The sequence below is a fragment of the Canis lupus genome, chromosome 2, assembly GCF_011100685.1.
Source record: "Canis lupus familiaris isolate Mischka breed German Shepherd chromosome 2, alternate assembly UU_Cfam_GSD_1.0, whole genome shotgun sequence".
Classification (NCBI taxonomy): Eukaryota; Metazoa; Chordata; class Mammalia; order Carnivora; family Canidae; genus Canis; species Canis lupus.
The window spans coordinates 38,095,194-38,122,450 of NC_049223.1; the positions used below are offsets into that span (position 1 = coordinate 38,095,194).

The 27,257-nt window shown below is 37.9% G+C and overlaps 1 protein-coding gene and 1 long non-coding RNA gene across 5 annotated transcripts in view; one reads left to right on the plus strand and one right to left on the minus strand.

Annotated features, from left to right (window-relative positions):
- KCTD16 (potassium channel tetramerization domain containing 16) overlaps positions 1–27,257 on the plus strand; it is a 260,538-nt gene that overhangs the window by 13,302 nt on the left and 219,979 nt on the right. The window lies entirely within an intron of this gene.
- On the minus strand, positions 1,280–26,584 carry LOC119870223. Its single transcript, XR_005355490.1, has 4 exons — positions 26,412–26,584; positions 5,483–5,885; positions 2,943–3,128; positions 1,280–2,037 (listed from the first exon to the last, which is right to left on the minus strand). It is a non-coding gene; the product is annotated as an uncharacterized LOC119870223 (long non-coding RNA).

Genomic DNA, 27,257 nt, shown 5'->3' on the forward strand with positions numbered 1-27,257 from the left:
CATTCAAATTGCTCTAAAAACGAAAACAAGACATTTTTCTCCGTACTGCGAGTAGCTGCGTTGTATGGCATTAAAAAGAAGTCAGAGCGCTAATGTGGGGCTGTTGCCATGTGACCTGCTCAAAAGCTGCCCATGGGAAGAAATTGATACTTTCCACTTTCATTCATCAGTCACATTCCAAAGTGGAAAACTCTTGCCATTTTTCCATCCCAATTTATACCGACCTTTTATTCTGAGTATATTTGATGAAATGTGACTGTCAATTAATTACATTGGTGAAAATAAAAGGCAACCCATTATATATAACTTGATGGAACACTTAAGATGCCATAGAGCTGTTGTATATTGTGTTTTAAACAATAGGCTATCCAGATCAACAGTACAAGGCATCTAAATAGAGAAAAGGGTAGGTAAACTCTGGTAACGTTGACTTTCCTGTAAAGGGGACCTTGGAACAGCAGAGACATTCTAAGGACTGGAAAAAGGGCAAGGTGTATATGGCTGTTAGTGGGGGCAGAAGGGTACAGTTAAAAACACTGGGAGGCTTGAGAGCTGGGGAAGTGTTGCAGTTCTGAAAATCCCCTAATCATGGAAGGAGAGCTGGCACATGATGCAAAGCACATCAAGCACTGGTTGGGAGTCATGGCTCATTGTGTTACAGCATAAACGTTCAGTTATGTCAGGTGGAAATCTTTCCTGTGGGCATGTGTCTGCAAATTTGCACTGGAATTCTAATGGAAAATAGGATTCAGTTCTCTTTAATTTGCTTTTTAGCCAGTGAGGTGAAATATCTTTTTTTCTTTAAATAGAGGGATACCTGTGTGGAGCTGTACAACTTGTTGAGCTGCATTGTCATAGTAAAGTGTTAGTTTCCATTTGTGTAAGAAAAGTGTGCATTAAAAAATGAGCCTGGGAGGGGCACCTGGCTGGCTCAGTGACTCGAGCATCTGCCTTTGGCTCAGGTCATGATCCTAGGGTCTTGGCATCAAGTCCCGCATTAGGCTCCCCACAGACAGCCTGCTTCTCCCTCTGCCTGTGTATCTGCCTCTCTCTGTGTGTCTCTCATGAATAAATAAATAAATAAATAAAATCTTAAAAAAAAAATGAGCCTGGGTGGCTCAGTTCGGTTGAGTATCCAATTCTTGATTTCAGCTCAGCACGATCTTAGGGTTCTGGGATCAAGCCCTGCATCTGGCTCTGCCCTTGGCACAGTCTGCTCATCCCTCTCCCTCTGCTCCTCCCCTTGCTTGCATGCTCTTTCTCTCTCTAATAAATACATCTTTAAAAAATATTTAAAATATAGGCTGGATTTCATTTTTTAAAAAATGAGCAGTTTGCTTGGCTCTTCTGGAGAAGACACTCCTGTGGCATGGAGCAGTAATGACTAATGATATAACGTGTGATACCTTCAATGGCATAAAGGGCCTTTTTAGTCATTTGGATGCTCAATAATGTAAAATATTTGTCTGAAAAGATCTGATTGTTTCCCACTTACTAAGGACCTGTTTTATAAAAAGTACTTCTCTTTGTTTTGGTAGGATTGTCTGTCCATTAAGATGGGTAGGAAATATCGTATCTGTATGCAAAGATCTGATATCCTGACTCACAACATCCTCATGCTGATGGTTTTCTAGTACTTTTCCACAATGTGTCAGGGAAGTGATTCACAGAGTGCATAGCCACCATTGATTAGAAACTGCTGGCCCTTCAAACCTTCTTTCATCTGCATCCTTCCACACAGTCAAGGCATATAGTGAAGTGTAATTTTGTTGTCTAACACATCTTGACATCCGTTCATCAGAACAGCCTTCATTAACAGGCAGATTTAGGTCTAGCCTAAGTTACTTACACATAATTCTGTTCCCTGCCTTCTGGCTGTGAGTAAATGCCAGGCACTGTGACCTTGGTATGCCCTTTGCTTTTGTGTGTCTTAGGTTCCTAGACATCTCTTCAATGGTTGGCCCATATAATTCTTCCAGACATATTTATTGAACACCTACTATGCACCAGAGACTTCATGCAGTTCCAGGGGTTCACCTGTGAACAAGGAGCATATGGTCAATTCTTTCATGGAGCATATGGCTTAGGGAGAAATTAGACTGGTAAATGGGCAGTTTCTATCTAGTGTGATGAGGAAGTGTAAATTGATATGAAAATAGAGAAGAAGCTCCTAATCTGAACTTGGGGTGTCAGAAATTAAACTGGAATTTATTTTAATGCTTGGAGAGGAGAAAATGCTTAAATCTTTAATGCATTTGTTGATTTTAAGATACTAGCTGACTGATAGTCATAAAAGTTATATCCTAGGATGGCTTAGCAGAACTTTAAGATCACCAGTAATCATTTCATTTCTTATTAGAGAAATCTCCTTAGATTTTTTTTTCCCAGTGATAGCTGTCTGAATGATTTTAATTAGTCTAGGAACCACTATCTCAAAAAATTCTTCAGTTCTCTTTTCCATGAAACCTTTGTCTTGATAAAGCATATATGCAAAATCAGAAGCTAAATGATAGCCTTACACGGCTAGCAATTGATTTTAAAGATACTTTACAATTATGTCTGTAATCTCCTTTATACTGATTCTCAAAATGGTATATGTCATTATTATTCTTTTAACTTTAACTCAGGATTCCTGACTTACCTTGTCAGTTTCATGTACAACTCAATGTCAGTAACTTCCCCAGTGTGAACACACAGGAGGTGATCATAGGCATTTGTTGAATTAATGAATAAATTCATACCACCACATTTTTAAATAAAGAAAATATGAAATGGAAAGGGAATGAGATTTGCTTCCAGTTTTGCTTGATGTTTACTTTTAACCGTGGGTGCATTCTATACAGAACGGTGAAGGTGTGGTTGATAAACTGATGGTATCAGAACTATCTGGGTAAAAACCTTCATTCTGTCACTTCCCCAGAGGGCATCTTTGGGTGTCTTACCCTCTTTACACCTCAGAACACCCATGTGTAAAAGAGGAACAAGGAAGCCTCTCTTGGCAGTGTGGTGAGGATTAAGCCAGGGTCAAGCCATCTTATTAGCTTGTCTCATCATTAGCCAGGTATGTCACCTCGAGGCTCTTTTAGTTCAACTTACACATCGGCATGTTTTGGACCTAGAAGAAGAAACTGAGAGAATATGGAGCCATTAGAACTGATCCTGCCCACTCAAACAGCGAAAGTCCAGCGGCTGCCCACTGGTTTCACTCTGGATTATTACTATACACACTTCATTACCTCGGAGGAAGGAAAAACACAGCATATATCATCTGTTCTTCTAGTTCCTTCCATAATCTTGCCTCCCCTGTCCCTTCTGAAGACACTTGTCCACCCAGGGTACGCCATTACACTGGCTTTTTGACAGTTCTTTTTTCAGGCCAGTCTGTCGGCCACCTCAAGACTCTGCATTTGTATCACCTCCCCCAAAACACTCTTCCTTGCACTCCTTGCCTTTCTGAGTCCTTCAGGTAGGCTTGAACAGGTTTTCCTTGGAAAAGCTTTGGTTACCATCCTAGCTGAAGCAGAAGATGTCATCCTTATTCTTTATTCAGCACCGTGTTTCCAGCATAGCACTGTTCACACGTGTGATTATCTGCTTGACTTTCTCTCTCTCCCTCAGTTGACTGTAAGCTTTATGGTGGCAGGAGTGCTCTTGTATCCCTAGAGTCTAGTATAGTGTAGGCCATCAATAAGTTATTTTTTCTCTATTCACTTCACCCTGCCATGTAAAATTACAATAGTAGGATTCCCTCTCATAGTGAAGGCAACTGATTATACATATATATACACACACATATACACACACACATACATATAAATAAAACATATATAATCTCTGGCTAGTAGAGTAGAAATGGATGAAAGTGAAAAAGCAGAAGGCACCCAAGGTAAATCCTGAGAGATGGATAACAGATATAGACAAGAGTGGAAACTTGCTTTGACGAGTTACTTAGTCTCTCCAACACTCAGGTTCCCTAGCTGTGTAAGGAAATAATGGACTTAATTCACTGTCTCATAGGACACTGGGAGCTGGATAGTATGACATGTATAAAGAAATGATGTTGCTTGAATAGATGTGTGCTATGAAGGCAGATATTAGCTTGAGTGAACATCAGGAGGATGTCTTAAGAAGAGAGAGATTAAATCTGCTCATTTGGAAAGTTGTTAAGTCATTTAGAAGTGCATGCTCAAAATGCGCAAATGGGTTTTAATGGGACTACAGCACTAGCATTCTTATTGTATAAGGTTGAGTAGCACACAGTCAACATATGTGGGGTCTATTCTGATCTCCTCCACTTGCGTCATGATCACAGACGTATGGTGTGAAGGTACTGGCCAAATGGATAAACACAAATCCCTTTTTGAAGCCCCATAAACTGTAATGCTGGATGGGAGCTTGTAGTGTATCTTTCACACCAGGGAGAGTACCGACTGGATTTATAAAATCAGAGCACCCTGGGAGATGCAGGATCTCGTGATTCCATGCTTCAGTTTCCTCTCTTTGAATCTTGGGCTTTAAATGAAGTCCTAGGTAGAAGACAATATACAGAATCTTTTAAAGTGGCATCATTCTGATTTAAGTGGGAACTGGTTGTTAGACATTCTTCACCATTCCATTTCTCCTTTCTGTTTTTTTTCCTCTGGAGGCCTTTGGGGCAGTTCCAGGAAACCCAGAGCTCAGGATAGCTGGAAAACCCTAACCCAGACATTTGAAACAAATGGTGAATTTTCATCTTTTGAAAAAAATTTTTTTTAAAGATTTTATTTATTTATTCATGAGAGACACACACACAGAGAGAGAGAGAGAGAGAGAGAGAGAGAGAAAGAGAGGCAGAGAGGCAGAGACACAGGCAGAGAGAGAAGCAGGCTCCATGCAGGGAACCCGACAGGGGACTCGATCCCGGGACTCCAGGACCACGCCTCGGGCCAAAGGCAGGCACTAAAATGCTGAGCCATCCAGGGATGCCGAAAGATTTTCTTTTTACATTTTTGGTCAGGTTCTTAGCTGTGTGTTCTACTTCTTTTATTTTCATTTGACTTATGTTTCATTCTCAGGACAAGTATAAATGGAGGATGAATTGAAGAAAGGCAATTATTAGAAAAAATAAAGAGCAAAAATAAATTAATTTTGCCTTTATCTTTGGTATATTACGGAGAAAGAAAGGTAACTACTTTAATTAACTACTGTAAATTTTTGTGTAACAACGCAAGAGATGGGAGTCATTGTTATTAAAAGAAAGCCTGGAAAATAGTTTTTCCAACCAACTTCATATGTGCTCTACCTAGTACATTTGCAGTTGTTTTCTAAACTGTGATAAAGCCTACAGTTAGTATATTATTCTATCAGATCAATATAATGTATATTTTCTCCATTGACCTTAAAAGACTATGGTAAAATCTCTGGTTGAAATGGCGCTTTCTATCTTGACATGAAGAATTAATTGTAAACGGAAAACCTATTTTGAGGATGTTTGGAAATATACCTCATATCAGCCATATTCTTCTATATAAAAACAGCAGGAACACTTTTTATCATAGCTATATTTTCATATTGTTTATGGTCTGTGATTTGCCTTGGTAATTTGCTTCCTTTTATGGGAAAACAAGTTTTCTTCCAAACAACCAGATGTAATGTAATCAAATAATTGCTATCTTAATTTGCTGCTGAAGTCCTCCTGAAGAGAAAGAAAGAAAATACAGGTACATAACGACCTGTATTTGAACTCTGTGATGTTACAATGATCATAGTTATCCTTTACTGAACTCCGTGTCAGGTTCACATCAAGTGTTTCTCATTCAATCCTCTTGAAAACTCTACAGTAAGAGACTGGGGCTCAGAGAAGTTCAACTTCCTCAAGGTCACTGTTGGTGGCTGCTGCAGAATTTCTGTAGAGGAAAACCAAGTAGTGTTAAGTTTGAGAGAAGTTCATTTGTTCATATCAAGAACAGGGGGAGGTAAGCTGATGGAGACCGAGGGTGGGTGATGAGGCTGTATTTTAACCTCTCCATCCCTCAGACCCAAGCTGCTGCTGTAGGATCTAATAACTCGGACAAGCAGAATTAAAAAACCCCAGTTGCCCCGACCCCAGTTCTCATACTCTTTACTGTCATGCCATACCACAGAAGTACCAGATGGCAGTGCTATCTTTTTTGAGCTGCCAAAAGCAGCTCTTCAAGGGAGCCACCTCCCAAGATTAAGTGAGGAGCCCACATACAGCCTCCAGGAGGGGGTGGGATGGCAGAAGGTGCTGGACAGGGATGATTTCCCATTCTTTTCCCCTTCAAATTTCAAGTCTTTCAGAGCACGATTTCCCCCGTGATACAGCTTTAAAAAAAATAAACCAGATTGGGCTGAAATCTGCGAATCTGTCCTCAGTTACCCACACAGAACTTCTGGGACACAATCTCTTCTCTCAGAGACTCCTACACAGCATTATTTTTAAGAACTCGATTTCCTAGGTACCACAAATACGAAGAAGCACAAGATTTCATAGTACAAAAAGATGTCAAAAACATTTGAAGTGGAATAGGAAGAATTTATCCTTGTCTTCCTAAATACCTAAGCAAAAAGAAAAAAAGAAAAAAGTATACATACAAATGTATAAAATCTTGAAAAGTGAAAAAACACAGAGGCATATTAGCAATTTCTGGTTCTAGAATCAGTAGCAAAAGTGGAATGAGTGAGGTAGTCATAAGCAAGATTAATCCAGATTCCCAGGCGGGCATTGTTGGTCCCCAGAGAAAAGGCACATTTAGACGTGAACTTATGACGAGAACTCAAAACACTATTTAAATCATAAAAAATACTGAAAACGAGCTCCTCTTTTAGCTCACCTAGTTTTTACTTTGGGAAGAGTTACTTAATATAATTGTCTTTAAGTATTTTATATTAATGATAGCTTTATACTACCTTAGTAGCCTGGCCATATACAGCAGCAAGGTTATAACCCCAAACATCGATTCTTGGTTTTAAAAGCCATTGACCTTCTTAGCCCTGTTCCCTTCTAAATCTTGATGAAAGTCCTAGAACCCTAGAAATAAAGAGGTATGAAACTCTTGGCTTTTCCCCATGTCTTAGGGTGTTTTTTTTTAAATTTTATTTATTTATTTACTTATGATAGACATAGAGAGAGAGAGAGAGGCAGAGACACAGGAGGAGGGAGAAGCAGGCTCCATGCCAGGAGCCCGACGTGGGACTCGATCCCAGGACTCCAGGATTGCGCCCTGGGCCAAAGGCAGGCGCCAAACCGCTGAGCCACCCAGGGATCCCCTTTAGGGTGTTTTATTTACTCCATGTAACTGTTTACTCTTTTCTAACATTAATTTTAAGTGCCACTGATTGAGTCCAAATCGCATAGCAAAGTGCTTTGTAGATATTATCATGTTCTCTCTTCAGAACAACTGTAGGGGGTGAGGATTATTTTTTCCATCTTACATAAGAGAAAACTGAGACCTAGGAAGAGCCTTACCCAGGTTCATAGCTAGTGAATAATAAAATTAAGATTTAGACCCTGGTCAAGTCCATCTGACTCTAAAGACTGAATGCTTTTTTAATTACTAAATTACCTTGGATAGTACAGAGCCTTCCTATAAAGTGAAATATTGAAATTAGTAATACAGAAAATAAGATCAAAAGAGGATTTTAAGAAAGATAGTACAAGAAACAGTATACTTGTATGCTGACAGGAAGGTTCTAGTTGTTAGGGAAAAAACAGACAATATAGGAGAGGAAGGAGAGAGAGTTGCCTTGGATAAGTAAGAAGGAATGGGATTGAGTGCATAGAGTTTACCCTCTGTTATGAATCTCATCAGTTCATCCAGAGTAATAGGGTGTACAAATATGTAATAGATACAGTAAATGTATACACATATATGTATAGATATGTATGAAAATGTAATATATATGTATATGAAATAGTAATAGAATATATGGGTATAAATATGGTTGGTATACTTTCATAGGAACTTACTGATGCTCCTTTGGGCCACTTCTATTTGTTCAGGAAAATAAGCAGCTTCAAGACTGAGGATGGGAAAGGAAGTATTTGAGGTTTGAAGATAATAAAAACAGTATAAAATAGTTAGCTAGGATGGTGAAGAGTGAATGAACTAGGGGGTTGTATTATTGACTGGGAGCATTAAGGACTCCCTTCAAGCAAGTGGCCATGAATTTAAAGTGAAACCATTTAGCATGGTTATACATTTTTCTCCAGCTGCATGGATGCATGTGGAGAGCAGGTCCAGATGTGATTTTAACCACTGGGTGTAAGGTTTTGCAAAGTGGGGGTAGATGAGTTGTATGCAAGAGAGTTATTAAAATAACTGATTATTGAATTTTAAGTTACTGAGATATTCAGTGGGGGCATGAAGGACAATGAAGAGGTACAGGATCAGTGGGTTGAAGTCTCTAGGGAGTCAAAGAGTTGTTGGAATCTAGTATTGGAGAAAATGAGCTAGAAAGTCAGGAGGAGATGGTGGGACTTGTGAAATTGGGCTTACAGAGGGTCAAGTAGTTGATAATGACACAGTGTGGGCCAGGACCATGAAAGTATGTGGCCAAGGGAGGGTGAAGATGTGATCATTGGAAGAGAGGTTGAGAGTATTCAAAGATCATTTGTTCTGGTATTGAAAGCACAAGATTAATGTTATTTCAATTTCATATCAACTCTATTGTCCTCATTGTAGAAAGAAAAACTGAGACTGGGTGTTGGTAATTAAGTCCAAGATCCCAATGCTGAGAGGCATCAGCCTTAGGACTTAAATCTAGTGTGTAAGACTCATCTCTCTTACCCACTGTACATGGTGGCTTATTTATGGAATGTTCTCTGCCTCTATGTCATAGCTAAAGGGGCTGAAAACTTGCAAATGTTTTGTGTCATTTGCCTACCAAACCTGTCATTCACCAATCTAGATTCATTAAGCACCTACCGAACACCAGTGTGCTACAGTGTGCCATGTTCAGGGCTACAAGAATGAAAGGTATTTATGAAGTTGCAGTTTATAATTCTCTTTGCCAATAAGAAAGTATTTTAATCATTATTTGAATATTTTATTGCCTTTATTAGATTATAAAAAATGAGTAGAGATTAGAACATGAAAGTGCTGATATTGGTGATAAGAAGCATGTATCTCATAAATTTAATATAATTGAGACAAAGGTGGAAATCTTTAGGTATTCTGAAGAGGAATCCTCTGAAAGGGGAAAATCTTTAGGTATTCTGCAAGTGAGTATCATTGGATTTAAGTCAGTTGAATGAGTTTTCAATTAGGAATGAAAAAAATCAAGCCAAAAAAAAGGTATATATGTGAGAACTGTATTTCAAAGACATTGTTTTTATTTCAGAATTTCTATCATGTAAGATGTAAATCTGTGATTTGATTTATGCAACAAGATCTTTATACTTGACTAAAGGGATATGTTTTATATGAATATGGGAAGTTTTTACAATATAGAATTGATATGAGTATTGGGGGGAAAATGGAAGATGAAGTATTTGATTCAGTGTGGAATGATCCGAGATGTCTTCCTTGAGGTGGCCTTTTTAAAAAGCACAGTCATAAAGAATGAGGAGCTTATTGGGAAGACAAGACAAGGAATAGCATTATAGGGAAAAGGACTAGCAGGTGTCAAGGCACAGAATTGAGATTGAACACGGCCTGTCTCCTGAACCTCATGGTTAGAACTTAAGGGCAGGGGGCAGCAGCAGCTCTCTGTCTAGAAAGCTAAGATAGAACAGATGGTGAAAGGCCTCACATGACATGGTAAGCTACTGTACTTTATCCTAGATCCTGGCGAGACTTGTAGGTACCAAAGAACCACAAAACATTTTATCAGTGTCTTCTTTCTGTTTGCATCATTAATTTAGTGTTAGCAAAAATCATATCTTGTTGTTTGATGCTTTCAGAACACTTTGTAATTATCTGACTATGATTTGGGGTACACTTTTTTGGACCATTGTCATACATTTCTTCCTTTAAGCTATTTGGCTTACTGAGTCTCTTCGTTCATGTATTTGATAAATATTTATTGAGTACCTACTCACTACCAGATATATTCTAAGTACTAAGGATTCAGGATGAATTCAATTTCTGCTTTCATAATACTTATATTTAGTGGGGATATAGATTGGTAGGGCAAATTCATATACAGATTATATGTCCTCCTAAATTGCTATTTCATGCTAATATAATTCCCTATCTATGACTCATTTTTCATTCTATGCTTTAATCTAGTTATAGTATCAATGATGTGTCTTCCTACAATGTCGGTTGGAGGAGGAGCCAAAGCAGTATAGGCTTAAATCACTCTCCATGAATACTGCTTATATAGGATGTGTATTAGTCTAAGCTATGAAGTCGAAAAGTCCCTCCCCATCCTCTGCTATACTTTGCTCTCTGGTGTCAAGAGTAGTCCAGAAATGGTAGCACCACACAAAGAAAGGACAAAGGTTTCCAATCATATCATTAATTCTTCATTAAGAAGAGGGAACTAGTCTTGATGGTTTGCCAAATGGTAGACTATTATTCCTTTGTAAATTCATATATATGGTCTAAAAGATCAGAATTTTTCTTAAATTCATGTTTGGAATTCCAAGTAATCTCCTTATAATATTCAAATAACAATAACAGTATTTTAGAATTGTTAAGGACAACAATAGTAATAAATAGCTAATACATTCTGAGCACTTACTGAATATATTCTATCCACTATCTGAACACTCAAAGTAATGGGCTCAGAGTGGTTAAGCAACTTTCCCAAGGTTGCACAACTAGTAAAAAGCAGAGCTGGGGTTCAGACCTGAGATACAGGTTTCTAGAACTTGGGCTCTAGATATGTGATCATGCTACCACATAGTCTTTTTCCTTCTTGAAAATAAACATCTTTTGGTGGAATCTAAAATAGATTCCTCTCTTAGGTCCAAGGTAGATTCTATCCCTAAAGGAGAGTCTAACATCTTTAGAGCAGTAGAAACCTAAAGTGAGCCATGTATATAGCTGAAAATTTTCTAGTGGAAAAAAAAAGTTAAAAGGAGTAAAATTAATTTGAGTAAGATATTGTATCTAATCCAATACGTAAAACTACTATCCTTTCAATATATTTCTACATATTTTTCATTTTATGAAATGAAAATTTAAAATTTAAATTTAAATGAGTTTTTAAAATTTAAAACAATTAAAACCAAATAAAATGTAAAAATCAAGCTTTTCAGTTGCATGTGCCATAATTCAAATGCTCAGTAGCCACTGGTAGCTAATGGCTACTGTCTTGCAAAGTGAAACTTTAGAGGGTCCCCTTTTAAGGAGCTTCAAATTGTTCACGGACATCATTTACAGATTCATCAGTAGACTGTGAGGTTTTATAGTTACTTTTATCATTTTTTTGAGAGAGAGAGAGAGAGAGAGAGAGAGTGTGCGTGAGGAGAGCTCAGGGGTGGGTGGAGTGGAGAAGGTAGGGGCAGAGGAAGAGGGAGAGAATCCTAGGCTCCCCACTGAGTACAGAGCCCTACACGGAGATCCTTCTCAGAACCCTGAGATCATGAACCTGAGCCCAAATCAAGAGTTGGATGCTTAACCAACTGAGCCACTCAGGTGCCCCAGTAGTTACTTTTCAAATTCAAGATTAGAAACATGGAAGCTGTTTCAGGCAGAGCACTTGTTTTTCATTCATTGTAGAACTGTGTCTTCTAGATTTTGTTAAGTGCTTTGCAGGTACCTGCCTTATTTCCAGCATTAGTGAGCCTCCAGTCTCATAAAGGAAACCATATATAAACTGTTAAATAAAAGAATATGGCATCATTGTGAAAGTTTAAACAAAACAAAAAAATTTGTTCTTGTAGGCACAGGCAGAGGCAAAGGCTGTGTGATCGTTGCCATTTTCCATCCATCCCAGATGAAATTCTGATGCTATCATTTTAAATTCATTACTTTATTATGTTGAAATCTACATTGTGAGAGCTCCGATACCATCAAGGTCGACTGTTTCCATCTGAATTTTAAAACCTGCAGGGAGTCTAATCATCACAGCTTTCTTCCTGAGCTTGGGAAAGAGACAAGGAAGGAAGAAGAGATGTCTGAAGCTCGCATATCAGCCCTACTCAGAGGTCTTTTTTTCTTTTTCCATTCCATCCCTTTTTATTTTGTTTTCTTGCAAAAAATAAAGAGTTTAGTGATAATGACTTCAGGCGCTGTCCATCATAGTTCCGTCCCCAAAGGACTGTGCTATTACGTTATTTGTATGTTAAGTGAAATCCATTGTTACAGGCAGCTTTTTCTTGTTTTATACTTTTAGCTCTTCCATAAACAGGACAGATAATGAACATTAAAGAACCCAGCTTACCCAGGAAGATAAGGCAGAATTACCCAGGTGTTTGAATTGTGCTGGCCAGTTTTATCTGGTTGTGATAAATCCTCTCCTGTTCTGGCAGTCAGTGCTGGGAAGGGGAAAAGGAAGAATTACAACATACTAATGAGTGTACTTCCTAGTGAATCTCTACAGTATCTATCTGTTTTAGACCTAGGACACCATAGTATTTTTAGATAAAAGTCTCCAAGGTTTAAAACACAATTATAATATTTTCTGAGTAGGTAAAAAAAATTTAAAAATTAAAAAAAAAACCAGTAGGAGGAGATGATGTATTGTAAAGAACCTAACCTTCAATTATTGTATTTTGCTTTTGTCCAGAAGTATTTACATTACCCAGTCATGTGATGCCAAACAGGTATCATATCAGTGGCCAAGTTTTCAGTTATGGGAAGGAAATGAGTTATTTTTTCCTTTTGATGTGGCCATTGGATGTTCCAAATTCAAGTCAAGATGAATTCTTCAAACCTCCCTATTTGGTAGAGCCTCTGGCCATTGGTCTCTAAAACTGGTGCCCACCAGCCTCATTCCACAAGAGAAAGTTCAGATTTTAACTGTCTTATGAGAAGTGTAATATAGAAAAGATTCACACATTTTATTGACTTCCTTTTTTACTCCAGCCTGTGTTGGTTGAATCACTTATATTTACATGTATTTCTTCTCCATCTCAGGGATCACGAGTTGTTTGGGTGACATAAGAGGTGCTGAGCCAGTGGGGTAGTTTCTAAGCAACTTCACTCAATCCACAAAGACCAATGAATATAGTGGCTGTTTTAGTAGAGGATCCTAGACTTGGAATCAGGCTAGAGTTTCATGCCCCACTTGTGCTGCTTACCAGCTCTGTGAGCCAAGGCAAGCCACTGGGCAAACCGAGTCTGGTCTTCCCGCAGACAATGAGAACAAATCCACGTACCTCACCAGGTTGTTGAATGGCTCAAATAAGATGATGTGTATAGAACACTTAGCAAATTATAATGCACTATACTGAGAAGTTAATACATATATAAACCATACTCATTATGATCTCTTCCCTTTCCACAGACAACAATTATTATGATCAAAAATAAGAAACCAAGCTCTCCCTAAAGGGACCTCAGCCTTTTCTTCTCTCCTAATGAAAACAGAAATATATCACTGTCTCTTTGGATGAAAGCTAAAAGCTGTCCAATGAGCAATGAATAAATGATTGCCAGGAAATATATACACTAGCCTCACTAAAGCTGAGCTCAATTTCCAACACATGAGAGTATACAAGTACACCCAGCTGATGGAATTAAAATGTTCTCAGTTTATGCTTTCAGGGGGAATCATTTTGTATTGGTAATAAGCCTGATGTTATGCACAGAGCTTAGTCTACTGATTGGGTGTTTTCAACCTTTTAACAATGTATTCCTTTGGATTCCTGTAAGTCTCATGTTTCCCCATTCTTTGGAGGTTCTAGTGCCTCTCCCAGCATATAGTTTCCCTGTCCATAGCTAAGAAAGGCAAAGCTAATGTCCTCAATCTCCTGATTAACACCAGGAGCTTCAGCAAATTAACTGAGCTCTTGATTTCCATAGTTTGTGTTTAACTAGAACAAGGGCTGTGTAATACATCTGATTTGGTCAAACCCCTCACTCTAACTAACCACTTATTTCTTTCTGAACTTGTAAATACAAGTTAACCTAAACTCTTGGTGATTCACTTTCCTCATCTATAAAATGGGAATGATGACAGTAACTACTTTATGGAGTTGCTGAGAAGGCTAAATGAAATTATGAATATAAAGTGCTTAGTGAAGTGCCTGGCTCATGGGTAAGCCATCAATGAATATTAGGGTTTTTAAAAATATTTAATTTATTTATTCATGAGAGACAGAGAGAGAGAAAGACAGAGAGGCAGAGACAGGCAGAGAGAGAAGCAGGCTCCATGCAGGGAGTCCAATGTGGGATTCGATCCTGGGACTCCAGGATCACGCCCTGGGCTGAAGGCGGTGCTAAACCGCTGAGCCACTGGGGCTGCTCAAATATTAGTTTTTATATTGCTATTATTATTATTATTAAAATGCAAGATTTTCTTTTAAGCTTTTTAGATAGAAAATTATACTATAATATTACCTATTATTAAACTTCAGACAGGTATTTTTAAATTCACTATTGAAAATTTATGTCTGTGGGAATGAGCCTCATGCCCTTTCGAAACATTTTAATGTCTGATTCTTATCGTAAAAGACACAAAACGCACCGAAAGAATTGAAGTAACTTCAGAGTATGAACATCTTCCTTCTTTCTCTGTATCTCAAACTCTTATCAGTGCTGTGTACTTTACCCAGTACTTACTGACTGTGATAATTTTTATACCAAAAGGTCATTGTCAATGTCTGGAGTGTAGAACAAGAAAAATAGTATAGATCTTGGCAATGACTCTATTATAGCATTGACATCATTAAACAACAAAACAGTTACGTAGGCCCCCCTGCATGCCAAGGCACTGTTAGATGCTGGAGATAGTAAAACCTGTCTTTGCCCTTGAGGTGCTAATATTCTAGTGGAGACACAAACATGAATATAAGTCATCAGATAATTAGTTAAGTACTGGATCTAGGAACAAATAAAATGCAGAGGGAGAAATGAATTCTGTCTTTTGGATGAAGTCAGGGAGAGCTCTGAAGAAGAGGCAGCATTTGAGTTGGGTCTTTGAAGATGAGCAGGAGTTGGGCTGGTGGTGGGGGAGGACAGAATGAGGGAGGGCCATTCAGGTGGAAGGAACAGCAGGTGCAAACAGGATGTGCATGGATCTTTGAAGGGATGGTTCCAGTGAGTTTTATGGAACTGGTGGTTAGTCTGATATGTCTAGGATCAAGTATGATAGACATTGTGCTATTAATTATGCTTACTTAAAAGTTATGGATATAACTCTTCCATAGTGATGTAGAGATAATACAAAATATGAATAACTCATATTTTGTGAAATAGAGCTAAGGATTATGAAAGACACTATCTTAGAGAAACTTGCTTCTAGTATAGTAAGATAGGTGGAGAAATTTAGCAAAGGCAACAATGTGAGTAGCTTGAAAAACATATGATGTTATTTAGTAAGAAGAGAAAGATCTGTGTAAATGCCTTTAGCTACAGGGACTCTGGGGGAGGCATCATGGGATAAGCATTGGTCTGGGGGGAAAGATTTGTTCTGCTACCAGCTGGGAGGTGACCTGGAAAAGTTGCTTAACCCTGTGGGATTCAGTTTTCTCATTCATAAAGTAAAGGCTTTGGATAAGATGATTTTAAAAGTCTCAAAATTTAAGGATCTCTTGTGTTGGCAATAACTATCTCAGTACTGGACTACGTTTTAATGGCTTGCCTGCTCCCCACTGAAAAACACCCCATGACTAATCTATGACACTAGGTCATGTGGTTAGGTATGAGTGACTTGCCCTAGATGGACAGGTATATTATTAAATCTCTGCTTTGATTCTCTACCTTCCTGGTTCTTTCTGTTTGGTGCTAGGTTCTTGGGTATTCTGAGCCCCAACTCAGAATGTTTCTCCCATCTTGAAAGTTCGGCTGCTTGTAGTTCTGCCAATTACATGCCTCTATTTGGTTTTAATCAGGGTGAACATAAAGCACTAAAATAATTTCCGTCCAAGTTGGTTTGGCTCTGGTTTCTCATCCTATTAAAGAATGGTCACTATTTAGATCACACGCCATGAAGCTGCTGTCCTTGCTATCATAATTGTGATTTGGCAGATTGATACAGTATTAAATTCCAGTTGAGCAGATGGTGCCAGGATTTAAACTTATGCTTATCAGATACAGATGGTCCAAACAGTGAACTTATCCGTTGGTTATTTTTATTTAGAGCAGGTTAAATATAAATTACTATGCATCTTTTTTCTTTTGTGACTTTTGTTTTTCTAGTAATTACAGGTGATTTATTCTTTATCCTTTTGTGGACAAGGTCTTTGGTTTTAACTAATACATATTAACTTCCATTATCTACCCAACTGTTTTCAGTTTTTCTGGAACAAGAGAAAAAACAGTCCACACTGTTAATTAGTCTGGAAGAAAAGGCTCTTTGGTTGTCAAGAGTTCCCCACCCTTTGCCACCCCCAGGAAAAGTTGTCAGTAGCACAAGAGAACTTAGCACACAGGATCTAGAAGGCCCCATGCCATGCTCACTTTAGAGATGAGAAAATAAAATAGAGCATCAAAGAAACTGAGTGATTTATCCAAGGTCACACTGAAGTGTTTGTAAAAGTCAAGGCCAGAACTATGTCTTCGAATTCCTGTTTGGTACTCTTTTCAGACATCACACAGCCTCCTGGAACCACTCTGGTTGCTTAGCATCAGATACTGTTACTAGTGACTGGCATTTTTCCCACATGGGGAAGTTGATGCCATCACTATGGAGAAGACACTCTCTGCCAACTTTCTGAAAAACCACAAGTTCTGCAAATGTTTCATGGTTCTGATTCTGAAGGTAGAGCTTGTACAACCAAATGGCTATGAATTGAAAGAAGGAGATGTTGCGAGGAAGGAGGTTGGAGCAATAATATTGATGCAGAATGTAGGATAGGAAGCCAAGTAAGACTTAGGCTGCTGTAGCTGAAAAAGGCTCAGGAAGGTGAATGTATCACATGGATTTCTATTGTCTTCTTGAAGATTTTCAGGGGCTGACTTTCCAATCCCTTAGGAATCTATTTCAACATTTCACCATTCTAGGAGTCAATGAGCTCCTCTTACTTTCATTTAGAAGCATTAATTCCCTCTAGTTTGGTAACATCAAGGCAAAAGTTATCATTTCTATCCTTTTCTTTGGAAAAAGTAAGAGTTGCCTAGGGAGTGTGACAAAGTCAGGATTAAAACTTATTTAGATAAAACAAGCTTTAGCTGAGAGTGTGATAGTAACCAGACTTCATTTCATGCTTTTCCAATGATCACTTAATCTTACTGGCTTCTCTCCTTCCCCAAGAGTGGACTGTGTTATCTCCCAACAGTCAGTCTCACTGTTGGGAAGAATTGGGTTATAAGATGTGAAGACCTGCAAAAGTGAAGATGTCATTTGCATTCATCCAAAACAATTAATTTGAGCTCTTTTGGTGCATCCTTTAACACCATTTTTTTAGTTGTCTCCATTCATATATTCCACAAGTGCTTTATTGAGTTTCTTCTTAGAGCTGGGTACTAGGGGTACAGCTGGGGCAAGACAGATACTTGCCTACAAAAAGCTTGTAGTCCAGGGGCGGACTCAGATGATGAAGTAGATGATTGCAGTCCTTCAAGATGAGTACAACACTCTGACAGAAGCAGGCATGTGAGCTGAGGGAGCACACAGTGTATGGGAGTGGGAGCCTATGGGAGACACTCAATAAATGCTCAATGAATGAGACAAGTGACTTAAAATTGCAACTTCCTAATTGTGTGATTTTTGGCAAGCCTGGGCCTCAGTTGTCTCATCTGCAAATTGGGGATAATAATATTTTCTAGACAGTCTCTCAGAGTTTTTATGAGAATCAATTAAAACAAAAATCTTAAAAGCACTTAAGAAACTATAATGCTGTATAAGGGAATTGTTAAAAATGATGTTTCTCTTCCTGCTGTTGTCTGTGGTCATGGTATCTGAATGTAGAAGTTATTAAGAATTTTGGGTAAATTTCCTGGGAGAATGGATTTCAGCCAAAGAAATGTGTCTACGGAAATCCCTGAGAGACTTTATTTGAAAGTACCTTCTTTACAAGAGAAAAACACATGACATAAACCCCAGAGACAGCAGTGAAGAATCTAATTTAGTTTGCATTTGGAGTGAAGAAGATTCTGAAAGACTTTTTATTTCTTTTTTAAAGGGCTTTTGAGGATATGTTTACCTTTTCAACTCCTGTTTTGACAGGCCTCTAAACTCCCAGTGATTAAATCTATGGTGGTACAAGATTCCCCTAGAAACATTTAAAAATAGCATGATTATAAACCTTGCCTTTTTGAATACTTACTATGTATTCAGCATTGATGCCAAGGAAAATATAAGAAGGTAGTCTTTACCATCAAGGATCATATATTCAAATTGATGGACTAGGGCCACCACACATAAGTTGATAATGATAACTACAAAGTGTATATATCATAAGTAAAATGGGTTAGAGAACTTATCATAGGTTTATGAAGATATTGAGGTTCCACCGGCACTTGGGGGATGGACAAGATTCCCATAAAGCTGAAGGGAATGAGGGAATTACAATTTTTAGTGTCAGTTTCTGTGCTAATATTAATGGCTCCCATTTATTAAATGCTTTTCATGTGCCAGACGTGTGCTAAGAGCTTAATATGTATGACTCCATTTTATCCTCATCACAAACCTATAAGTTGGTACTATTTGCATCCCTACTTTACATATAAGAAAACTGAGTTTCAGAGGACTAAGTAATTTGTCATTAGAGACAGTGCTAATAAGTGGTCAAGTCAGGTCTTAAATTAAGCTACATTTTATCCTAAAGTTTGTGTTATTAACCACTGTATTATGTCACCTTCTGACCTTGTGTGGATTGGAAAGGTTTCAAATGAATGACTCACATCCACTGAGGAATTTGTCAGCATTTTTCAAACTTCACAAATATCTCTTTAAATGAGAACCTTCCTTCTGTCCTTCCATTCCTCCCTCTACCCTTCCTCCCTTCCTTCTTCCTTCTCCCTTCTTTCTTTTCCCCCTCTTCTTCCTCCTTCTCTTCCTTCTTTCTTTATCACAATCTATGGTGGCTTTTATTTTCTCTTTGCCTTTTTAATAGTTAATTTTTACATTCTGAGATAATTTACACCTAATAAAATAGTTAAAAAATGCAAAGTCTCAGTACCCTTCACTCAGCCTTTCTTTATGCAAATATTTTGCATGATCAGAGAACACGTATGAAAACTATGCCATTAATCTCTGTACAATAGTTAGCTGTTGTACAGGACTTAGTAGGAATTCACCAATTTTCCTCTGACGTCCTTCTTCTGTTCTAAGACCCAGTCTGGGTTGCAACAGTGCATTTAGTCACCTTGTTTCTATAGTCTCCAACAGTCTGTGATAGTGCCTTCGGATGTCCTTGTCTTTTGGAAACTTGACACTTTTTTTTTTTTTAATTAGAGGAAGGGAGTCTTAAACACATTGACCACGGAGCCCAACCCAGGCTTGATCTGACCCTGAGATCCTGACCCGAGCCCAAATCAAGAGTCAGAAACTTAACCCACTGAGCTATTAAAGAGCACCCCCCTGGAACCTTGTTACTTTTGAAGATTGCTAGCCAGTTCTTTTCTTTCTTTTTTTCTTTTTTTAAAGATTTTATTTATTCATTTGAGAGAGAGCATGAGCAGGGGAAGGGGCAAAGAGAGAGGGAAAAGCAGGCTCCCCAATGAGCAGGAAGCCCAACTCAGAGCTCCATCCTAGCACTCCAGGATCATGACCCGAACCCAAGGCAGACATTTAACCAATGGAGAGCCACCCACGTGCTGCTCAGTTATTTCTTCCTAATGTGTCTCTGTGTGTCTGATGTTTTCTTATGATTAGATTGGAATTATGCATTATTGGAAAGGAAACCAGAGAGGTGATAGGTCCTTCTTAGAGCCTCATGTCAAGGGGTCCTTGATGACAATATATGGTTTTAATGTCCCTCAGTGCTGCTAGATTGTTTAGGCCAGGGAGGAGATAGAAGAGGAAATGCATCTCTGAAAAGAACAGAATTGAGTTGAGGTACAGGTATTGGACATGGGTAGTGGTGAGCTCTGCTCCTCTCCTTCACCATCTACACTCTGAAGTTGCTACAGTGTAGAAGAGGACAGATTTCTCTGGCAAGTCATGCATGGTGCCTGAGGTCCTCTTAACTCTGAAATTCACTCTAAAGGGTCTAAGTAGTTGTCTGAACTTGATTTTCTGCCTTGATAGCCTGGGGGTAGTGATAGTGGAGAGAAGGGCACTAAATGAGTAAAAAGCTTTCCAAATAACGCAGTTTCTCCCTGACCTTACTCCTGTTCTCAAAACATTTTCAGGAGCATTAAAGGATGGGGTTGAAAACCGGGCCATACAACTTTCATTGTGGTTGAGGTGGAAAGATTATATTAAAGGCACTCATGTCCAGGAATAACAGGATATTACAGTGGAAGCACTCTTTTCACAAGAACCTTTGAATTTTACACACAAAGTAGATAGGAAATTGCAATCAGATCAATTAAAGGCACACCACTTTTTACACTAATCCTTTCCTTAATCACTGACTTTGGTGGATGTTTTAATTTTATTCAAGGAGGCAAGTAAGGCTTCTGTGTGAATAATAATGGAAAGGATTGTGCGTATAAAGACTTTACCACTAGTGCTCCCTTGGTGAATACAGTGATTTTCTGGTTACCTGATCTGAAATGAATTGTAAGTCAGTGGCATAAGAAAGCACAATACAATAATTCAGGGCACCATGTTTTGCCTACGAAGCATAAATATTTGAACATTTGCATTACCATTTCTGAATGAGTGGATTAAGTAGCTATGAAATATTAACTCGTGTTCTTTCAGGTATGATTGAAATATTACATTCAGTATTTACCCCCCACAAAAACCCCCCACAAATCCCTGTGTTCTATGAAACGTGAAAAGAATCTCATTTCACTGTCCTGCTTCATTTAACTGGTGCCTCTTCTATGATATGATATGGCAACCATGTTGCAGTTGAGAATTTAAAATTTTCACTGTGCTCTTGGGAGGAACAGTATACAACTGGACCCCACCTTTCCCACTTTCTCTAAAGGTTGTTTGTTAAGTTGAAATTTATTAATTCAGAAGAAGAGCTGGCAATCTAAAGAGGTTTTTTTTTTTAAAGAGACCACATTTTTAAAATGTGTTTTATGTTTTATTAGCTTGCTATTTTAAGTATTTTTTTTTTTAAGATTTTATTTATTTGAAAGAGAGAGAAAGAGAGAATGCACAAGCAGGGGGAGCAGCAGGCAAAAGGAGAAGCAGGCTTCCTACTGAGCCGGGAACCTGATGTAGGGCTCAAGCCCAGGACCCTGGGATCATGACCTGAGCTGAAGGCAGACACTTAACCAATCCAGTCACCTCTATTGTAAGTATTAAAAGATATTAAAGCAAGATGCATTGCTTGGACTTCTAAGATCAGGAACTCTTTACTTATCTAGGGACCATGTACCAACATTCTAGTTTAACAGACAGGAGTCATGTTAGTCTTGTTTATAAAATAATACAGTTTTAGCAGGTGACTTTTCATAGAAAATGATAAGCATTTCACCATAATGCCGTATTAGCATCATCATCATTATTAGACAAGTAATATAAACCATAGATAATTACTTTTCCCGTAAGGTAATGCATTTGTCACTTTCCCATCTAATGTTCTGCTTGTCACAAATTTTAATTCTACATGTATGTTAAAACTCATCAGACATTATAACTATTTATACAGTCCACATTTATTAATGAACCAATATTGATACATTATTATTTACTAAAGTTCACAATTTATTAAGATTCCCTTACTTTTTATCTAATGTCCTTATCCTCTTCTAGGATTCCAGATTACATTTGCTTATCTAATTTCCTTAGCCTCCTCCTGGCTGATGTTTTTCTCATGACTAGGTTAGGGCTGTGGACTTTTGGGAGGAAGTCCACAGAGGTAAGCAGCCATTTTTGTCATGCCATATCAAGAGTATGCACTATCACCTATGACTTATCACTCTGATCTTGACCTTGATCATTTGGCTAATGTCGTTAACAGGTTTCTCCACTATAAAGTTATGCTTTTGCCCCCCTTTCCATACTGTATTCTTTGAAAAGAAGTCACTATGCATAGCTCCCACTTAAGGAGTAAAGAGGTTTGCTCCCCCTCAAGGGAAGAATATTTATATAAATTATTTGGAATTCTTCTGCAAGGGAGATTTGTCTCTTCTTTCCAATTTATTTCTTTATTCAATTATTTATTTATGTTGTGGACATTTATTTTATACTTGGAGTTATAATGTAACTTTACATTATATATTATTTAGTTTGTTACTCAATTTCTCCCAGCTTTGGCCTTTGGGAACTCTTCTATTTTGTGTTCCTGTGACATAGCACATCCTCTGGGTTTTTTTTTTTTTTTTTTTTTTTGTATATTTGTGTGTGTATGTGTGTGAGAGAGAGAGAGCACTTCATTATTTTTCGGTACTACAAATTCCTCCCAGGCTTATTTTGAATATTTCCTATTCTAGTCCTAGGACCAACCATTTCTATGAAGAGGCCTGGTTTCTTGTATTGGATAATGGTATTAGAAATCAAGATCTGGGTGCTCAGTGTGTTTATTGCTACTAGGGTGACATTGCTTCTAGTCTCTGTCACCTGACAGGGCAAGAACGTATTATATGTGTATACTAACTATGTATGTATACATACCTATAAATGTTATACGGTATATGTGTAAATATTACAGAGATCATGTAACTATCTGTAACTATATTAAGCTAAATATGAGTTCAATTTGATGGCTATAATTCTCTGATCATTACTACGTGGATCATTCTAGCTCCTCTCGCTTATCTGTAAACTCCCTCTCCATCAGTGAGAAAAACTGCTATCTGCTGTCCACTTACTTAACTGTTCAGTTCTGGTATGTATGTGGAGTAAGTTCAGAGTTGTTAACTTGTGCCCTATGGGACACAACTTTACCAACTAGAAAACAGTGCTTATGTGCAATTTCCTTAACTTTTGATCTTACCAACTAGAAAACAGTGCTTATGTGCAATTTCCTTAACTTTTGATCTTACAAATATCCCATTCATTTCCAGAGTTACTTAGGTCGGCACTTTTTCCTTCCACCCTTTTCAGTGAGGTTATTTATTTTTTTTAATGCAGTATGATCATATTGTTTTATTCTGGATATTTTCTTCTGACCTATGCTCACTAACTCTTCAGCTAGGTTCACTGACTATTAAAAACCTTCTTTGGGTTCTTAATTTTGATTATCGTATTTTTCGGTTATGTTTTTCTACCTGATTCTTTTAGGTAGTTTCCAGTTCCCTATCAAAATTCTCAATTATGTGTATCATCCTTTGGACGTATTAAACATAGTCTCTATCTCATGACACTATTATTTGGATCCCATATGAGTTTGTTAATATTGTCTGCTTTCCCCTCTTGGTTTGTGATCCTTTTCTCTTATTTCTTCTCGGTCGTTGTTGGTTTTTATTGAATTTCAGACATTGTATTTGAAAAAAAATATCAGGGTAAATATCAGAGTTCTAAGATAGTATTCCTCCAGAGAGGATTTATTTTTGCTTCTAGCAGAAGGCTAGAGCCAACAGAAGTCCTGGGTTACCTTAACTCAAAATCAAGTATTGAGATGATTTGAATCAGGGCTTCTACCATTGTGAAGATTGATGTATTTATGGTATATGGGTCTTTAAGATGCCCAAAGGAAAGTATGAAGAGTTTCCAGGGCTCTTAATCCCTAGCGGACTTAGGACGCCAATTTTTGTCTTTCTAACTCAGCAGTGTCAAAATCTGTACTGAGTTACTTAGTCATCTCTTTTGGGATTGATTGGTGTCCAATGATGCCTGTAAAAGATGTTTTTGGGTCCAATGGTCCATAAAACCCTTGAATGTGGAGTACTGAGTTGTACTTAAATACAGTTCCTACCAATTTTTATTTTAGTTATGAGACTAAGAGTATTCACAGGAAACATTGAGAGCCAATTGGGTAATGGAATGCTAAATTGCATTGTACAGGCAAATCAAAACTAGCAGAATCTATGTTAAGTTGGTTGCTTATACAATAAAAGGAATAAGCACAGAACAGATACATAAAGGAGAACTGGTAGCAGTTGCTGTCTTAGCCATGGAATAACCTGATAGACTTCTTTTCTACCTTTTTTTTTTTTTTTTTTTTTTTTTTTTAAGATTTCCTTTTTGAGAAAGAGAGAGAGAGCAGGAGTGGTGGGGATGGGCAGAGGGATAAAGAAAATCTCAAGCAGACTCTTCATTGAGCATGGTGCTTGACATGGGGCTCAATTTTATGACCCTGAGAATGTGACTTGAGCCGAAATCAAGACTTAGATGCTTAACTGATTGAGCCACCTAGTTGCCCCCCTTTTCTACTTTTATACTTCCCTATCAGGTATACTCTCTGGCCAGACAGATAACATGACCCAATCTATCTCAACTTTACCAAAATAAAGCCTTAACTAAGTTAAATCTGTGTTGGGTTTAAGAAGAAATACCTCTATTTTTAGATATCTTTCCCAATGTGTCTTCAGCAGTGGACCCAATTTCCAGTTCCTCACCTTGCTTTTTTCAGGTTGGCCAGGAGTTTTGGTGGTATGATTAGAATTCTAACTTTGTGTCTTTGGGGAATTTTGAGCTTCATATTCTTTATCAGTAACTCAAATGTTGTAGTTGATGTGAAACTCCTTAAAAGTGAAAATCATGTGTGAATTATGCATTATTAATATTGCTTTGGCCTGCCATCAGATTGTGGACTATGGAGATAATAAGATTAGAAAGCTCTGGATATGGGAAGACTATAATGATGATTCTTTTAAGAAAGAGACTGAGACCTTCAAAAATCTGAATTATAGTTTTTTTAATTCATTTTAATGTTTATTCATCCATTTACTTATTTAATAAGTGATTACTGAGTCGCAGTCCTGGCACTGTGCTGAATGCTGGGGATTACAGAGCAAATATGCACCCGTATTTGCACACAGTCTACTGAGGGGGTTAGAAAATAAAGAATCACACTAAAATAAATGTGAAGTCATACTGTAATGGATACCTTGAAGGAAAGGACTGTTACTTTAAGAGCATATTTGAGGGATAGAGGGTTTGACCTGGACAGAGAGATCTGGGAAAACATCCTCAAGCAAGTGATGTTGCTCTGAGACTTATAGAGTTGGCAAGATATATGGAGGAAATAAGAATATTCTGGGTCAAAGAACTACCATTTGCAAAAGCCCTGAGGTGAGAGGAACACTGACATGTTTCAAAGACATTAAAGAAATTCAGAATGTCTGGAAGACAGATGCAATGAGGAGGTGGGACATCAGGTAGGGTTGAGAGACATTCAGGGTCTAGACCCTGCAGAGCTTTGTGACCATGGTAAGTATTTTGCTATTCATTGCAAGGACATTGGGGGAGCCATTGAAGTGTACCAGGAATGGAATTATGAGGATGCTGTATTCCAGAGATCAGGTGATATGTGGGCAAAGAAATGGTCTCTAACAGGCTTCCTATCAGCTGGTTGAGTCCTCCATTTTCTACCATTATGTTCACAGAGAAGAGTAATTTAATGTGAACTTTTCAATACAAAGCAGAATCTGTAAGTTTATGCCCAGGAGTGCATTATCAAAAAGGCACTGACTATAATTCCAGGTAGCATTAAAAAATCATCAGACTACTTCCATTTGCTCAATGAATAAATGGTAGCTATTTTGTCGAAGTCATTAGGGTGAAAACAGGCTAAATTTGGCATTGAGTTACATCCACTAAACATTTAAAGAGCAAAATATTGAGAACATTCAAACAATTGGATTCTTTCTTCAAAATGTTTACAATATAATGGAATGAAATGGATAGTATGGAACTTTGATGGTGTTTGATTTTCTAATTAAATTTTAAATATTTGGTTTGTGTTAACTTAGGAGGAATTAGATGTAGGGTATTATCTATTCTATTTCCTTATCCTGTTAAGTAAAATAAATCAAATCACTACATGATAATTGAACATTGGTTAGGTAACATCATTGTGCCCTAGCCCCAACTAATTTTCTTTTTCTTTTCCTACTCATCTCCCTTTTTCAATCCCTTTGATTTCTGCATTATTGCCCCAACCTCATATCATTTATTTATTGAGACTCCCCTGGCCATGGGGAAGGTATATTAGTTACAGCGTGAACTCTGGAGTTACATTCATCTGTCTCTCAGCAACGCCAGATGTCCACAATGTGATGCTGAGCAAATCATTGAACTTTCTACTGTGTGGTTTTCTTTTATTTAAAATTTGAAATAATGCTGACTATCTAACTGGGATCCTATGAGAATTAAATTAGATAATTATGTAAAATACATACCATAGTCTTTGTGAGTTTCCAAAGGTGCCTGCAAAAATTTCTCCCATCCCCTATGTCCTTTTACAATGTGATCAGCTACTCTGACATCAAGAGGTGGGGTTCATGTCCTCTCTGTGGCTTGTGCTTGCTTTGACCACAGAATATGGTGGAAATGATGCTTTGTGACTTCTGGGGATAGGTCATGAAAGGCACTGCAGCTTCTGCCTTGTATCCTGGGATACTCCCTTTTGGAACACTGAGTTACCATAGAAAAAGGCTGGTTACCCTGGGGAAGCCCAGGTCATGGATAGGCCATAGGTAGGTACCTGGTCAAAAGCTCTAGTTGTGGTCCCAGGCAACAGCCTGCATTGACTGCCAGTTGTGCGAATAAAGACACCCTCACTTGATTTCAGTTCCCAGCAATCATGTCTTCCTAGCTGTGGCTCTAGCCATCATGAAGCACAGAAAAACTTTTCACAGTGTGTCATTTGAATTGACTTGTGGAATCTATGAATATGATAAATGGTTGTTTTAAGCTGATTGTGGGATAGTTATTAGTGATAACTGCAACAGTTTTCAATAAATTCTAGCCATTATTACCATGATTCTGGTTAGTATTATTATTATCTCCTTCACAGGATAACTTATATTTAGTATATTACCAGGAAACCAATAAAAACAAACCAGTCTTACTGATCATGAACATACATAACATCTAGAAGATGTAAAACATGTCTTTATTCACTTACCAAGTCAGTGTTGTTGTCAATGAGCATCCAAGAGTGCCTTCTCTCACTGGCCTTCCTAACACTTCTTTAATATTCCTGCCATTTTTTTTGCCACTGCCCCTCTCCCAATCCACCCAGG